Source organism: Scardinius erythrophthalmus (assembly GCF_964197995.2).
Source record: "Scardinius erythrophthalmus genome assembly, chromosome: 6".
Taxonomy (NCBI): domain Eukaryota; kingdom Metazoa; phylum Chordata; class Actinopteri; order Cypriniformes; family Leuciscidae; genus Scardinius; species Scardinius erythrophthalmus.
Window position 1 is genome coordinate 31,233,082 of NC_138226.1, and position 11,724 is coordinate 31,244,805.

An 11,724-nucleotide genomic window follows, 5' to 3' on the forward strand; every position below is an offset into this window, starting at 1 on the left:
TAATATTAGTTAAAATGAACTTACAATCAACACTGTATTTGTCACAGGTGGTTGCAGCAATAAGTTGAGATGAGAGGCAGGATCTAATACAGCAGTCATTTATTAAACTTTACAAATAACATAAAAGAAACAGGAGCTCTGAATAAACACAGGAGAACCAGATAAATGCAACCAACTTGACATTGATGTGAGGCGAGGCCTGACGGAACCGAAGGGGTGGAGGGAAGAAGGCCTGGAAGTCCATGGTGTAGGCAGAGTGACAACTGACCAAGGCGTTGCCGGAGGGACAAGGGAGCCTGGTGAAGCCATGAGGACGACGGTCCCAGGTGGAGTCGAGGGAGGGAGGAGTCAAGGTGCAGCTGACTGGTCAACAGGCCAAGGTGAAGGGACGGGCTCGGTGGCTGGAGATGGAGCCAGGGGATCCCCTTTGCCAAGGTGAAGCTGGAGACCGGAAGACCCATGGAGGATCCGATTAGAGGGCCTTCGGCATTAGCTCGGGCTCAGGCTCTGTGGTGGGTGTGGGCTCGGGGTCTGCGGTGAGCTATGTCAGTATGTCCGTGCTGGGCAGTGTGTACGGCTGGCTGGGCTCTGGGTTGGGAGTGGGGCTGGTGATGTCTTCCTCAGCAGAGCAGACGTAAATGGAGAACCGCAACTCACCAGCACCCACTCTACAAACTCTGCAAATGTCCCTCGAGGACAGGCATGCCTTTGTGCATTTATTCAGGCTTGTCTTGAAAAACATGCACAGGGAGCGATCTGGGAAGTTGGAACTATGTGAGAAGGGGCAGGACATTTCCCGAACACGCTAAGCGGTATCAATCATAGCACACTGGACCAATCACAGCACACTGGGCCAGCTAACCAATCACTGCACATTTCATATTTCGGAAGGAGGGGCCTCATTGAAACGGCACATTTGCCTAGACTGGGGAGAAAGGAGCTTATTGTAAAAATATGTGAAAAAATGACGCGTTTCTTGAACAATCAAGCATGAAAACATAATACAAAACCCCCCAAAACAAAATCAAGACTTCATAAAAGGGCATAATAGGACAAAACAGTATTAACTCTTTTCCCGCCATTGACTGAATTTTCCAGCTTTCCGTGTTTTCACTGTTATACGGTAGGGGGCGCTATTACACAACTTCTGAAAGAGTACTGAATCGCCTGATCAAAACACATGCGAAGAAGATGCAAAAGCGAGCGATCTCATATGTAATCATATGCATATGTAAAATAATGCGATCATCAACATTAAACAGCAATCAAAACTGCTTAATGTTACTGAATGAAATGTCAACCCAGGACAACGAGCTATAGGACTGTGCAAGAATTACTCCATCTATGTTTTGATCATAGTTCTGATCTGATTGTAGTCTTTGGCAGAAACGTAATTTTCTCATCTTTTTGATGAACTGATTATTTTGTTAAAAGCAGAGGGTCTGTTCTTTCTTTTTATATAGGCTATTGCATGTTCAGATATTCATACAACAAAATATTCTGGGGGCCGTGAAAATTTTGTGAAAATGGTAAATTAATAGTGGCATGCACTGATTTGATTAGAATACATAACAGCCAGTCGGCATGTCGCGGCATTTTGACTGCTGTAATCAATCTCTCTATATTTTCCCTCTTTTGGAAAATCGTGGAAATGCTATAATGGATTTTTTTTGGAACAAGGAAGTAATTGTGCAAGTAGTCCATTGCCTGTCACTGAAATCTTATCGCATTGCATCTGGTGATGCTGCACTGACATCTATCAGCACAATTGTTTCTGAGTTTTATGTAAATTACACTAATACTAGTGTTTTATAGAGTAGTCGACACAATAATGAATTCCCTTACCTGGCCAACATAAAAAAGAAGCAACTTGAGCAGCACTACTCAAGCTTTCGCCTGATTTTGTATCGTTTTTTTTTCTTTGTCGGTCTTTCTCTCTTCAGATCTTTAAAGGAGAACTCCGGTCAATTTTAACATTGAGCTTATTTTTTTGTAAATTTAGAGTGCTGTCAATACAGAGAACAACGACAAAAATCGGTGTTGCCTACACCGTGTTATCCTCTTTTTCAAATTTGCACCCTATTGACTTCAATGGGGCAAGTTTTAAACCAGCTTTTAGCCTCTTAACATCCTTGATGTGTCATTACAAGTGCCCAGCCATGTGAGTGATTTCTTCAGAGTGAACACGGGTGAATCTGACTGCAGTAGATGTGAAAGATATGAATAAAAATGATGTTTATTCAGCCAGCGCACATACCTGTATTTTCTTCCTGTTTTCGGTCGAAGTTCATAGTAATCGATTGTCGAGTTCACACGCATAGGTTTAGTTACCTATGTTCACGGGCGTGAACTCGACAATCGATTACTATGGACTTCGACCGAAAACAGGAAGAAAATACAGGTATGTGCGCTGGCTGAATTAACATAATTTTTATTCATATCTTTCACATCTACTGCAGTCAGATTCACCCGTGTTCACTCTGAAGGAATCACTCACATTAGCTGTGCACTTGTAATGACACATCAAGGATGTTAAGAGGCTAAAAGCTGGTTTAAAACTTGCCCCATTGAAGTCAACATGGTGCACATTTTAAAAAGAGGATAACATGGTGTAGGCAACACCGATTTTTGTCGTTGTTCTCTGTATTGACAGCACTCCAAATTTACAAAAAAAATAAGCTCAATGTTAAAATTGACCGGAGTTTTCCTTTAAGCTTCTTCAGCCATACTGGTACTGATTCTCCCGTTGTCTTATAGCATTAATATTAAGTGTGTATCTTTGTCTAATTTTTGCTCTTTGCATCACCAAACTACACTATTCTACAAGCGTACAGAAGCTCCAACCTAAAATTTTGGCTAACATTAAATTAAACATTAAACATCTTTATCTCATGTGAGTTTACACAATTCAGAGTTTACACAAAAAATATATCATTGTAAAACTTTGCACCAAACTGCTAATTGCACCATTAATTTATTTAGTTTGATTTAGTCATAATAAATAGCATTTTGAATAAAAATGAAGCACTTTTTTGGTTATCTGACAAATAATTATTTACAGTTTGGCTGTCCGTTGAGTCAGTGTGTGTGTGTGTGTGTGTGTGTGTGTGTGTGTGTGTGTGTGTGTGTGCATCATGTTCCTGGCAATGTGTGCACGTGTGTGGTCAGTGCTGGTCCAGTCTTACATCTACAATATTTATCTGTACTTTTGCACATGGTCAGTGGAATGGGAAGATTCAAAGAATCTTTAACCAGTGCATAGCCCAAGTTTGTGGTGAGCTCCTACGTAAGCAAGTAACCAAATGGGTTTCTGCCACTGGCATGTTTCTGCAGCTGAGCATCATTCCCTCCTGTCCTCTTCTGATGGTAGTGGGGAGGGAAATCAGGACCATATGAATGACATTCCACCTCGTCTTCAGTATGGGTGTGTTGCCGGTGGTTTGGGAAGTCTGGAGGCTTTACCGATTTAAGTCTATATTTCACGTCCTGGCTCAACCCTGACTGAGTCATTTCATTTTAAAAAGAGACAGGAGTTCATGAATTGGAAAATAAATTACGTATTACCCAACATTCAAGCACAAATAAAGGCATACAAATGTGAGTTCTGTCATTTCTTTTTAATACATGCACATGCTCATGTGTGTTTTGGAAAATTCAATTTTTCATAAAATGTATGATTTTGTCACTCAAAGCATATCCAATCTATTTTTTTTTTAATTATGCTGTTTTAAATGGTTATTTGAAATGCCCCTATTTTGCTATTTTAAAGGTTTGGAGGTCTCCTTATACTCTTAAGAAAAATGGTTCTAAACAGTACCAAGTTAGGGTTATTCGACTTGTAACAATAACTGAACCTTTTTTGGTGCTAAATAGAACCCTTTTTATAAGGTTCCATAAAGAACCATGCTTTGAAAGTGATATAGGACCTTAATGGTGTTATAAAAAGTCAATTATATTTATTTTCATTGAATATTAGTATCTTCATATTATTAATATGATCATTATTATGATTACTATTATTACTATTTTTTTATTATTAATTATTTATTAATATGTTTTTTTTAGTCCTCTTGTTGCCTCTATTTGGGTTTTACATATAAAAAAACAGCATGTTATGTCAATTAGGTACATTTAATTTGTATTGACATGGCAGAGATTGTAGCAAAAATGGCAGTGCTCTTACAACAGCGGTTAGCTGAATACATTTCCATACATTCCAGTGAAATATCTTCACAATCCCTTTGATGTCTTTCATTATTTGTGTATTCTGGGTAGTTTCTCTCTGCAGATGATGAAGTTATGATACGTGACAGCATCTGAAATACACAACTGAGGATAAAGTTACAGTGTGTCTCTTCCATTTGATTATGTAAAAACAATCATGTTAATGAATGTCAAAGTTATCAAAAATGGACAGTATGAGCCTTTTAATTGTTAAAATGAAAAAGTGATAAAGTCATGGTATAGCTTTAATGTTTTTTTGTGACTGGGAGTATGTTTTACATTGCGCATCACCACATTTTTCAATTTCAATTTTTCAGATTAAGTCTCTCTAAATACCCTCCATTCTGCGAGCCTACTCTGCTCTGATTGGTCAGATGGCCCAGTCTATTGTGATTGGTCTACCGCTTACAGAGCGTTTCGGAAACAACACGTCCATTACCATAAATTCATTTCAGCTCCGGAGGCTTCCTAAAGCTCAGTGATTGTACACACTGTAAAGACAGTAACAATGGCATCAGTTTTACCATATCAATCCGAGCGTGAGTCCGATGATGAAACATTAGAACTAGTTGTTCGACCCAAAACACAAGGACGACTTGAGCAGGACGTTTCTCAGTGATACACTACTCAGTTTGATGTACATTATGAGATGTTGCAACTGTAATTCCTCGCCATCAGCATTAACAAGTGTGTGTCCATCAACTAACCAATGTGTATTTCTAAATTATTGCGGTACACATGTGGGAACTGTATCATTAACTGTGTCAATAACAGCGCATACGTTAGCCAAGCTCGTGAATACGAAAACGTTGTGAGGCCAGTTATATATTGGTCCAATTGCCGGTTCGCCAATACACGGGGAAGGAATCACGTGTTCTGTCCCCACTCATGCAAAGTATTGGTTGGTTAAATTTGTAATAAATTAATCATGTATTCTCTCGTAATTTCAGCTGACTCCATAAATGAAAGGTTTTAATAATATCTGTGCCTCACTAAAAGTGAGCGAATGTTTGACTATTCCTTTTAACCATTAAAGGAACAATGTCAAGATCAGTTAGAATAATCTCATGTAACAATTTAATATTTCAGATATCAGAGATCAATTCCACAATCAATTCAAATATCTAGTACATGGTTATACATTGGTTACACCAAATAATCTTACCCAGTTTGCACCTGAGATAGAGAGAGAAAAAGGGAAAGAGAGAGAGAGAGAGAAAGAGAGAGAGAGAGAGAGAGAGAGAAAGAGAGAGAGAGAAAGAGACCACCTATTCCATTCGTGACCAGCAAAGAAGAGCCCAGATAGAGCACGCACACCTTCCTTTATCCTGTTGCCCAGGTGATACGGGGGATGGGAAAACCACCCTCAAATGGCTTAACCAGTTTTCTCTAAACTTCTATAAACCTTATTACCTTTTATTTTATCTATCTGGATATGAGATATCTGTACCACTCACTTTGAGACATTTCAAATGACACCAAAAACATAACAGTCAATGATAAACATTCACATTAAACCATATTCTTGTGTGAGTTCTTAGTAGTTTGCGGAAGTGAGGTCGTATGGGGGAGGTCAAATGGTAATTAGCCCTTTGTCTCAGACCAGGGCCTCAACCAGTATTTTCAGTCTTACAGATTCCCTCCTTGATCCCGTGGGTCACATTCTGATGAACACTTACGGGGTCACAGTAAGACGTTTGTTATAATCCTTGAAGATGTAACACAAAAATTGTCTTTGCAATGTTGGCATCTGTAGAAGCTCAGTGGGCTGTGTTCACCTGCAGAACACCTGTTCTCACCAGGTGTATAGCTTGAGTCCAGCAGGTGGATGAATGCGTTCAGGTTCTCTTCCTGTAATCCTGTGACGTGAGCAAAGTTCATAGAGTCAATCTGGACCTGTGTCATTCCTTCATGGAGAAACTTCCGCTTCCCTGGCACCTTCTCCACGATGATGATCTTACCCTTTTTTGACCAACCCTGTCACCTCCAGCGGTACGGTGGTCTGGGCAGACCTCAGTGGATGAAGGGGTTCTCCTTTGACTCCTGAAAAGCATCTTAAATGTCCGCTTCACGATTGAGCACATATGAACTTACAGTCGTAAGGAAATGCATAGGAACGCATAATGCAATAAAGCAAAATCATGTCATGTTCAATGTAAAATACCATGTTCATGTCAGCTAAATGTGAGTGGTACATTTGGTCTCATTAATTACCTGATTTTTAATTACCACGCCAATAGTACTCCTATAGAGGGTCAAGGAAGGACAAAGGAAGATCTTACAAGCTCTTACCCTGTTTCTAGAAACATTTCAATAAATGGCATTCTAACAAATCAACCAGTGCTGGGTTAAAACAACATTTCATGAAGAGTGTCAGCTAAATTTTGGTGTAACCAAACATAGAGATTCAATTGAATTGATGTCCAGAAACATTGTTGCGAGTAAAATGGACAATATACAAATAAGCAGAAATCAAAATAAGTTTCAGAAAATTAAAATCAAAATAAGTTTCAGAATTGTTTTTCTGAATTACTCAAAGGAAAAAATGCAGAAATCAAAATGAGTTTCAGAAATTAAAATCAAAATAAGTTTCAGAAATGTAGCAAGAGGTCGGTGTAAACCAATCAATTGTTTTGTGTGTTTGTGTGAGAGTGTTTTTTAGAATGTCAGTGTGTTTTTGTCTGTGAGAGTGTTTGTGTGTGTGTGTGTGTGTGTGTGTGTATGTGTGTACCTGTTTTTCTATCCCGGTGGGGACTTCAACCTGAATGCACACAGACTCATGGGGACTCGTGTCACAGTGGGGACCTAAATTGAGGTCCCCATGGGTAAACAAGCTTATAAATCATACAGAATGAGTTTTTTTGGAAATGTAAAAATGCAGAAAGTTTCCTGTGATGGGTAGGTTTAGGGGTAGGGTTAGTGTAAGGGGATAGAATATACAGTGTGTACAGTATAAAAACCATTACGTCTATGGAGAGTCCCCACAAAGATAGTAAACCAGACATGTGTGTGTGTGTGTGTGTGTGTGTGTGTGTGTGTGTTGGTGTGTGTGTGTGTGTCTGTGTGTCTGTGAGAGTGTGTGTATTGATCTGGCTAAGTCACAGTCGATGACAGAGTTGAATTGTAAATTTTTGTAATTGATTGAAGCGGTCTCACTTCAGATTTATCCATTTTAATTATGTTTCTGTTATTAGTGGTAAGCTGAGAAATCAGGGGCCCTCTGATCTTCCAACTCCCACCAACAATCATAGAGTTTGAAATTTAATGGCAGGTCTGCCTTAGAATTTGTCTTGATTTGTGACTGTAGCCATTCAGTTGTTCATGTGTGTTACATTAGTTGGCAGTTTGTTGTGAATAGCGTATGCTATTCTCTGTGTCTCTGTTAGACCATGATCATGAGATCAGCTCCACCCTGTGTGTGTGAAGCTATCTGGATCTGTTAGTGTGAAGATGACACATCTTCGTCTGATGTGTAAGTGTTCAGCCTGGGTAGACTCTGTCTACTCCAGGTGATGATGCTGTGAGGGTATAGTGATGGAGGGGTGTGTTCAGTGTTCATGTCTAGGAGATGGGTGGAATCTAATCTATAACAATTGTGTTGCAAATTTCGATCCAGTTCTAAACTGGGAGGCCATATTTATGCAGTAATGTGATAGTGTGACGTGTGAAAAGGCCTTTTATAATGTCTTTTCACCCATCTCCCGAGTCTCAGGTTATGTTCTAACACTTCCGCTGTCCTGGATTTGCTCCATGTGGGCTCCACCATTTTGCAGAAGTAGCCTAAGCCTGAGACAGAAAACAGAGGAGAGCGAACCACAGATAATTCCAATATTTCAAAAGCATTAAATTCAGACGTGTAGAATTCTTTTACTTGTTCTATTATCATGTCATTAGCAATTTTAATTCCAGATGTCACATGAAACTGAGTTTCATTGACCACGTCTGAATTGTTGCTGTTGTTTCAGTGTGTTGCAACCTGAAGCTGCTTTTTCAGTTCAGCCTTCAGTCCGCTGCATGTGCAATGCTCATTGCTTTCTCTCATTACAGTCAAAAACTGTGGTACTTCTGTCTTCTGTTTAGCATTTCACACCCTCCTCGTAAATTTACTTCTTTGATTAGATTACATTTTAGTTGTTGCACAATTTGGTTTGCTATTACCTGTGCCACAATTCTAGCCGTGTTTTCTAACGGTGAAAAATAAAGGCATGGCCCTCCCCTTTTTGTTTGGCACTGGGTAGCACACAAATTAAATTCTGTTTCAGAAATTCAATTTTAATGACGAAAGTCACACTTCTCCAATTACTGTCCTGCTCGGCGAGTGTAATATAATGTTTATTATAATTCAAGTTATAATATAATTATAAGATCTACATTCGCTGTTTCTCTTTTTTCTTTTCTAGGTTTCAAATACCTTTTCTTCTCATTTAGTCTTTTTTAATGGCCATTTTAACATTTGATTCTTCTGTTTACTCTTTTTAATTGATATTTTACCCGCTCAGTTTAGGAAACTATATCGCTTTGCAGTCCTTCTCCTAAGGATGCACGACACAAGTGGTCAGCCCCGAAGATCAGAAGCTGAGGCAGTTGGCTAAATACCTAGGATTTTGCCGTAATTCCCACGCGCAACAATCAAAGATATATTCAATAGCCCCCCTTGGATGCCCTTCAGGAACTTAATTCAATCGTTTTCCAAAACTATTAAATTAAAACAGAAGTCATCGGAAGTGACCAAGCTAGGTTGATCAACCAGCATCTTGCTGATCCTAGTCGGACTAACCCATCCTCTCATCCAAGTCGCCCGCACACTTCCTGATATCAGTTATTAGCCGTGGCTAATCTCTGACGCAATCTTGTGGTAATATACGAATCCGTTAAACTTATTTGGGAAAAACAAATCTCAGAGTAATTCAGAATAAATTCAAACGTAAGAATTTATGATTTTTGTTCAAAATTCAGAGTTGTTACGTTCTCTGACGCGTCTCTGGAACGTTGAATATGAAAAGGTTTTTGTTTTCAGGATTAATGAGATGCGTTTGCTGCCTCTGATTTTCAAATTCATTGTGAATCACATTATAGCCACCAAATTCAGCACAGACCCACATGTTTAATTCAGTTCACAGGATACATGGCCTAGAATACAACATCTACAACCTTTACCTAAGAGTTACAAATACACCCACAGCAAAGCAATAGAATACAACATCTATATCACCTTTGCTTAAAGGGGGGGTGAAATGCTCATTTTCACTCAATCTCCTGTTAATCTTGAGTACCTATAGAGTAGTATTGCATCCTTCATATCTCCGAAAAGTCCTTAGTTTTATTATATTTATAAAAGAAAGATAGACTGTACCGAGTCTTTCCGGAAAAAAACGAGCGGCTGGGGGCGGGCCGTGTGGGCGAAGCTAAAGCTGTGCTAACGCGCCGAGCTAACAACACACAGAGACATTTGTTCAACAGTTTTACTCACCGTCCGGTTCCAACGCACGACCGCGAACCTTTATCATTGCGACTGCGCGAACCTTAAGCATTAGACGATCTGCAAATCCGTCGATCTGGGCTTTGTTTATAAAACAATCATCGTCGAAATGCAGGGAACAAACAGTCTTACACAACTCCGTTTATGCTCAGGAAAACAAACTCCATCCACGGGTTCCTTAACGCCGGGTTCTTTGTAGGGTTGTCTGTGCAGGGTTGTCTTGCCCTGGCAACCAAAAACACACTTCTTTGGCTACATTGACTTCCAAAAGCCGGGCAGGGCGCTTTGATGGCGAACTGCTTTCACTCTCTTGCTCTGGTCTACGAGTGTGCGCGCGCCCGCGATCTTACCGGAGAAGTGCCCTTAGAACCCATATAAGGAAATTCCGCCCTATCTTACGTAAGACAGAGCCATACTCGAAAAAAACTTTCCGAAACTTGTGACAAACCGGAAGGAGTATTTTTGGAACAAAAATACTCCTTCAAACGTACAACTTAACTTTTGAAACTTTGTCCATGTTTAGCATGGGAATCCAACTCTTTAACAGTGTAAAAAACTCAGTATGCATGAAACAGTAATTCACCCCCCCTTTAAATGTTTCAAATACACTTACAGTAAAGCAATCCTGTGTTTAAAGAATAAACTTTAAATTAGCCTATGTGCATGTTGTAGCACAAACAACCAAATTGTGTTCTATGTGCACGATGTGTAGTGCACGATGTGTTAAGCACAATTTTTAAATTTGAAAATGCAGACAGGTTCAATGAATTTAGATGTTAAACTATTAAGCTATTTGCTATTGGGCTGCTACCCGACTAGCAAATGACGCTAATAGCTGAAGGCCTTGAGCGTCCAAAGTTGTCAGGTCAGTAAGAGTTTTAGATGCATTTGAGCTTTGGTTACTTGCAGAGTGCTGGTTTTTGTCATTAGATTGTGATTGTCTGCGTTTTATGAAGTAGGGTGGAGGTCTGCCTCTGCCCAGTGACCAACACTTTTCCTCTGTATGGTTTTGTGACAGGAATTACAGAATCTGTTCAGTTTGCCACAGTGTGGCTTTCTGAATTCTCCTGCAGATGGAGAATTTTCATGACATTCTAACACAGCTACCTCACCATGCATTTGTTTCCGTGACTCAATTCTTGTTGCCCAGCTAACAATACCTTCAAATGTATTTTGTGCTGGAGAAGCACCATACATGAGTGATTGCTGTACACGCGGCCCTGCATTTGTAAGCAGGAATTCAAGGAGAATTACATTGTTGTGGTTAACACCTTCAATTCCAGAATACTCCTCAAAAAGTTCAAACATATTTTCTGCATATGTTTCAAACGATTCTTCAGTACTCTGTTTCCGATTGAAAATCAATTCCCATCCAACAGGACTACAACCACATAGCTAGCGAAGGCATTGTTTTAGTCTATTCAAGATTTCGCTCTCAGGCTCATTTTGATGCATTGACTGCACAATGGTGCCTGTCATCAAAACCTGTGGTATCTTATAGATCAGAACATCTGGAATTGAGCTGATAACAATTTGCCAAATATCTTTTGGTTCGAGCTGAAATGCATGTTTTAGACTAACAATGCGTCTCCTCCATGGTTTCCAATGCCCCTTTCAAAGAGAATGGTCCGATCTCTGCTTTAAACAAGCTACATTCAGTTACTGTTAAAGGACGCCGAATGGTTGACTCTGTGCCGTTTGGGTGCTGTATCACCTTAAGGGCTGAAACAGGCACTCTTTTCATAATTTTGTCACGTGCTTCATCTGTCTGAAAAGATACAAGATTATTAGAGCAGGCTGCCTCATCTAAGAAGTGTACATGTTTAGCCCAATCGCTGTTAAGCTTGTTGGGAGACTTGCTTTTAGCATTTAGCTTAGCCTTAAGATCTGCAATGGTGTCTTTGTGGTTTTTACACTTTTTAGTCAGGGCTAACAGCTCAGCCAGTAATTTCTCTAGCTGTGTTTGAAGATCTTGAATCTTTTCCTCAGACTTTTGTGCCTCTGCACTTTTAGAATGCACT